Below are 6,663 nucleotides of genomic sequence, written 5' to 3' on the forward strand. Positions count from 1 at the left end.
TATGAACAGGCATATGGCTTGTGGAGTGTTCTCCTTCCTTAAGGAGTGAATGTATGGTGTTGCCCTACCTTAAGGGTTTGATCAATAAAGAATCATTTCATACTATTTTTGGGTTTATTTGCATTATTTTATATTTTCATATCAGATCTATAGCATTCCCGGGTTAGATTTTGGATCAGATCTACAACAATTGGTATCAGAGCACTTTCTTGGGCACAAAAATGGAGAATTTTTTTTTTTATTTTTTTTTTGCAGGGATTTTTGGGTGGCGAATTTGCAAATCAGATTTGTACGTTTTGGTGCAAGATCTGCAAAATTTAATTGCAGATCTAGATTCTTTGTGAAAAAATAGCCGATTTAAAAAAAAAATTGGTTGAATCGGAGTCCGGATGAAGGAGATATCACTGATCTAAAAATCAGTGGGGTTGCAGACAATTTTCAGGGCAACGATTTTGCGGCGCAGATCTAGACGTCTTGGTACAAGATCTGCAAAATCTAATTGCATATCTGGATTCTTTGGGAAAAAATACCCAATTTCAAAAAAAAAAATCAGCCGAATTGGAGTCCGGATGAGGGAGATATCGCTGATTTAAAATCAGTTTTTTTTTGCAGAAATTTTGGTGACGGCAGGAGAGTTGCAGCGCAGATCGGAAATTCCAAGTGCCTGGATCAGGATTTTTATCACATGGGCAGATGCAGAATGGGTGTTCCATTTCCAAAAACAGGTTATAATAGAGATTCTGAGCAATATTGACGAAACTGTGACAATTACAAATTTTCTCCAAGTAAGTGGATTTTTTCTTCATGGCGACTCTATATTTTACAGGAAAAGATGATGGTCCTACTATTGAAGAATGCATACAAAGATAAAAGTCCACATATGGGACATTTTGGGAGTTTCAAATGCTGTCTAATATGAGAGGTGAGGCTCAAAAATGGAATTTATTACTTGACTACGAGCGGTTGAACAAAATTTCAGATGTAGAATTTGAAAAAGTCTTTTTGGACAAATGGTTTCGGACTAGGAAAAAGGAGAATGAGACACATAAAGGGTTAATTCCTACTGGGATATCCTTATTGCAGATTCATGGATTGATTCAGAAAGAGAAGATCATTGTTTCTATCAATCCTAGTTGTAAACATAATTTTATCAGTGTTAATTTGGCAAAAAAATTGCAAGTCCCAGCAAAACAAATTGAACATACACAGGTTGATGATAAGGATGTTCAAATTTATAAGAATTTGAAGCTTTCTATGGATAACTATGTGTTTCATGGTGATTTTTATGCTTCAGATATGAATAACATGGATGTTTTTTTGGGATACCCTTGGATGGAATTAATGGGTACTATCAATATTAATGTGCAAAAGAAATTCCTGAAGCTCTGGTATAAAAAGAAGAAAATTACATTACAGGATATTTCCATTAATAAACAGGTAGAGTCCAAGGAGGCTGAAGCAGAAGATGTTCCAGGGAATGACATATCAGATGATGAGCAGTTGATGGTCGACAATCAAACACAAACAGAGGCTGAAGACGAAAAGGTAATAGGTGCTGACACATCTGAGGAGGGCTCAGTGGTTGAAGTCATATTGAAAAAGAAGACACCACAACAGGCACCACAGCAGGGTGAAGTAAAGAAAAAGCCATCGTGGGTTAAAACTTCAACATATCATCACCCACATCACCCCGCAAGACAACCATCAAGATGGAAACCAAGTAGTCCCATGACGGATAGCGAGGAGAGAATATCCACCCACTACACATCAACACAGAAGAGCTACCACGGTCAACTTCCATCTCAAGCGAGCGAGGCAACAGCGAGATCGAGGGTTCACCTTTCTTTTGGATGGCTAGATGCACGTGCATGGTATCAGTGGACTACTCTTTTGAGTAGATCTTATTATTTGTGTTCTTCCCATGTTTCGGGGACGAAACATGCTTAGGGGGGTGGAATGTTATATACCTAGGGGGGATAATATGGGGTACCAAGGGAGGTACCCAAGGTAATAATGTAATAATGGGATGGGCCATAGTAATAATTAAGGTGGTTAACCCATGTCATGTAAGGGACCACAAGTAGTTAATAATAATGTAATGGAACCATGGTATTAGTTGATGGTATGAGGGAAACATGGTAATGACCCATGGTATTGTATATATGAGGCCTATATAAAGGCTAGAGACTCCACTTGGGAAAAGAGAAGGATTATTGTATGAACAGGCATATGGCTTGTGGAGTGTTCTCCTTCCTTAAGGAGTGAATGTATGGTGTTGCCCTACCTTAAGGGTTTGATCAATAAAGAATCATTTCATACTATTTCTGGGTTTATTTGCATTATCTTATATTTTCATATCAGATCTATAGTATTCCCGGGTTAGATTTTGGATCAGATCTACAACAAGTAGATTATGTAATTTGCTCGCATGGTTTGTGTGAGAAAATGGAGGAAGTTTTTATTGGAGATCAACTTTGCGACTTAAAATCAGATCACAAGCCAATTTATTTAAGTTTCTCTTGGACTAGAAATAAGCAATTAGAGTAAAAAATTCAGTGTATTCAACAAAATCTCTCAAAGGGCAGAATTATTTTGACTCCAAAAAATTGTAATACCTTCAAAATGACGCTAAAGAGGCTCTTTGAGAAGGAGAAAATCCCAATTCATGCCCTTCATAGTCACAATTTAACACATTTAATTCAAAGCGCACTTGTAGAGTGCAAAAGAGCAAAAATTAAAAAGTCTGAAACAAATTGCTTTATGGCTAATTCTTGGTTTGACGAGGAGTGCAAAAAGGCAAGGATAATGTGGAAAGAGTCAAACAAGGATAAAATAAATCTCAAAGCTTATAAGATTCAGATATTAAGAAAGAAAAAGGTCGATTTCATGGTTTCAAGGAGGGAAGAACTAATCTTCCTTGGAAAAAATAACTCGAAATTATTTTGGAAGGAGTTCCAACCGAGAAAGATGCAAACTGAAAATAGTATTACAACTTATAAATGATTTGACTACGCAAGACAACTCTAAGAGTAGGATCCCAAGGTTGATCCTCCCCCCTTGGTCAACACTGATACTGAACTCTTCACGATGCAAGAGGTAGAGATGGGTATCAAGAAGTTAGGTGTTGGAAAAAAAAAGACTTAGCTAAACTCCAAGCAGAGTATCTAAAGTGGGGCTTAAAGATTCCTGCACCTCATATCACAAAATAAAATTAGCAAGTGGGCAGAAGAAAGAGACAAGCCTGCTAAAGGGCAAGCATGTTTTAGACTTAAACATTCCACAGTTGATGATTGTATAACTTTAAGGCACATCGTTGTAGGAAAGTATTTTAGAATAATCACATCATGATTTTTCTAGTCAATGTTTCGAACCAACTAATGTGGTTCATCCTCAGGACAAGGATGAAAAACAAGATCATTCATTAAGTATAAATAGCAGAAATGCCTCAGGTCCCAAATGTAGCCGTTGGAAATTTAATAATTTCAGTTTTAAGATGAACGTTAATGTATAGTTAGGTCAAAATACTATTAAATTAGTTAGAAAATTATAATAAAATAATATTACTTTTAAAGAGCAAGTATAATTAATTGAAGAAAAATGTATAAAATTAATATTTAGTTAATAAATTACTATAAATATATTACATGACGGTAATTAAAATTGGAAAAAAAAAATTAATTAATCTTATAAACTTAGAAGGCAAGTCGAGAGGGAAGTAAAAAAATAAAATAAAAAAATAAGTAAAATAAAATAAAATAAAATAAAAATAAAAAATAAATAAATAAAAGACAATAAATAAATAAATTTATTCAGGGAATGTCATAATAAAATAAATTGAAAAAAAATGGAGGAAAATAATGGAAAGGATCAATAAAAACAAAACCAAAAGAATGAAAAAACCTTAGACCTAAAACAAAAGGAAAATAAAATAATATTAAAAACCAAGAGGTCAATATGAAAGGGCAGGAACCTAGCTCCTACTTAATTTCCAACCATCATTCCTATTGAGATTTTGTTGCATGCTTTTCAATTTCAATGGCCTCCCGTATCTTCCTATGGTGAAAGTGATTAACCTTAGCGACGACATGGGATTCCTCAATACATACATGGTGCTTAGTTTTCTCTACATGCTCAGCGATAGCTGAGGATCAGGAACACCTATGTCTGATGTCTGCAACATGCTCTTGAATACGAGGATTGACGGAGCGACCTATTTCCCCAATGTAGGGAATCCCACAAAAGCAAGGGATTGAATAAACCCTTTTCATGTCCTTAGGGTCAACTGAGTCCTTGACAGACCTAAGGGAGCTTCTGATGGTACGAAGGGGGTTAAAGGTAGCAAGGATCTTATGCTTTTTAAGGATATGAGCAATCTTGTCAGTGGTCCCATGGATAAAAGGAAGTTTAACCATGGAACCAGGACCATCTATACCATTTTTACCCCCCGATCCCTTACTAGCTCTTTGAAAAGCCATAAGACCTTGATGCCTGCTATAGCCATTCTTTTCGAAGACCTCCAAAAGATGAGATTTCTCCTCCTCGAGGTGACTGCCATCACAAATCCTTAAGGCCCGGGTGGCAAGAGTATTAAGAACTCCAAATTTCTGGGTAGGAAAATGGTGGGAGTTCACATGAAGATATTGTTCCGTGTGAGTTTTTTTTACGAAAAACACGGTGCGACAAGGAGGCATCATTTGACCTACAGAGAAGAACATCGAGGAAAGGAAGGCACCCATCAACCTCAACCTCCATTGTGAATTTGATGGAGTCAGATTAAGAGTTCAGATGATCAAGAAAAAGGTCTAACTTCTCACGCCCATGGGGCAAAATGACACAAGTATCATCAACGGACCTTTTCCAAAGGTTGGGACGACAAGGAGCGGAGGCCAAAGCTTTGGTCTCAAAATCCTCCATGAATAAGTTAGCAACAACAGGGGAGAGTGGGGATCCCATCGCAACACCACATGTTTGTTCATAAAATTCCCCTTGGAAGTTGAAAAAGGTAGAGTTAAGGCAAAGGGCCACTTGCTTGGTAGTCTCATCATTAGTGATTTTATTTATGACACTAATGGCTTCATTGATGGGGATCTTTGTATAAAGGGATACAACATCGAAGCTAACTAACAAGTCACCAGGAAGAAGCCTTTTGTTGCTTTGTTGATTTCAGAAAAGCGTTTGACACGGTTCCTAGGGATAAGCTATGGCACATAATGGAGGAACTTGGGGTTCCTAAACATTTGAGAGCAGCTGTGCATAGGCTGTATGAAGAGGTGAAAGTCAAAATTAGAACTTCAACATGAATTTTTGAAAGTTTTAGAAGCGATATCATGGTGAAGCAAGGTTTCCCATTATCTCCTACCCTTTTTGGTTTATATATCGAAAATTTGAGGAGTAGTTAATTTCGCAAGGGGGTGATGGTATCCATTTGGGGAAGTTTGTTATAAGGCTTCTTTTGTATGCAAATGACCTTATTCTGATTGCTAAACCTGCTCTTGGTTTTCAAGATCACTTGCTATCCCTTGAGCATTTTTGTAAAAGGGTGGGGATGCAAGTCAATATTAGCAAAACCAAAGTAGTGGTTTTCTCTAAAAAATGAAAATATAACCAACATAATTTCTACTTTGTGGATTAGAAATACCTCGGAATTGACTTCAACAAAAATCTAAGTTGGGATGGCTGTAGAAACAAAAGAAATTTGGGGAATTGGAAAGCATTTTATGATTTTCAAAATAGGTGTAGAGAGGGAGAGTTATGGGACTGGAAAACCACTCAAACTCTTTTTTGGCTTCTTGTGATTTCGGTGATTCTCTATGTTTGTGAACTTTGGGTCAGCAGTACATTCGACATGCAGTGGAAACAAATTGAGAAAATTCAAAAACATTTGATTAAAAACAAATTCAAAATTAAAAGTGGAGTTCCTTATGCTATCTTGTTAAGTGAAATAGGGGTTGCTCCTATTGAAGCAATTGCCATGGTGCGAGTCATAAGGTATTTAAAAAAAATGAGCAAATGAAAAAGGAAAGATGGACTAAGGTTATCTTTAATGACATATTGTGAAAAAGAAATAAGACCTGGATGTAACAAAATAACAAATGGTTTATGTTTCAAATCCCAACAGGGAAGCTGGCTTCCCTTAATCAGAGAAATTAAGATCACCAATACATCTCAAGGTATAGCGCTCAGTGGGTAGATATCTCCCTCTCCTATTCCAATAGCTAGTAGTATTTCTATTATTCTATTATTTTTACTCTTAATAATAATTTTCAAAACTATTAAGTAGGATAATAATAATAATTATTATTATTTAATTATAAAATTTACAATAATAATCATGGTAATAACTATTAATTATTAATAATTAATAATAATTAAGATCTATTAATTAATTAAATTATTATTATCAATAATAACTATTATTAATTATTATTATTATTATTAACTATTATTAACTATTAGCTATTACTAATTATTAATAACTATTAACTATTATTAATTATTAATTATTAATTAATAATAATAATAATTATTTTTTTACAAATTCGGCTGCTGGTTGTATTCAAAAAAAGATAGGGAGGCTAAGCTCCAGTATTACATGAGTAGAGCTAACAAGATGAGCTCGGAACTGGATTACATTAAAGCATTCTGCTAAATTGCTTTCATTTT

Source organism: Pinus tabuliformis, chromosome 6 (genome assembly GCF_031772625.1).
Source record: "Pinus tabuliformis cultivar Carrire ecotype Pingquan chromosome 6, CPIR1, whole genome shotgun sequence".
Taxonomy (NCBI): domain Eukaryota; kingdom Viridiplantae; phylum Streptophyta; class Pinopsida; order Pinales; family Pinaceae; genus Pinus; species Pinus tabuliformis.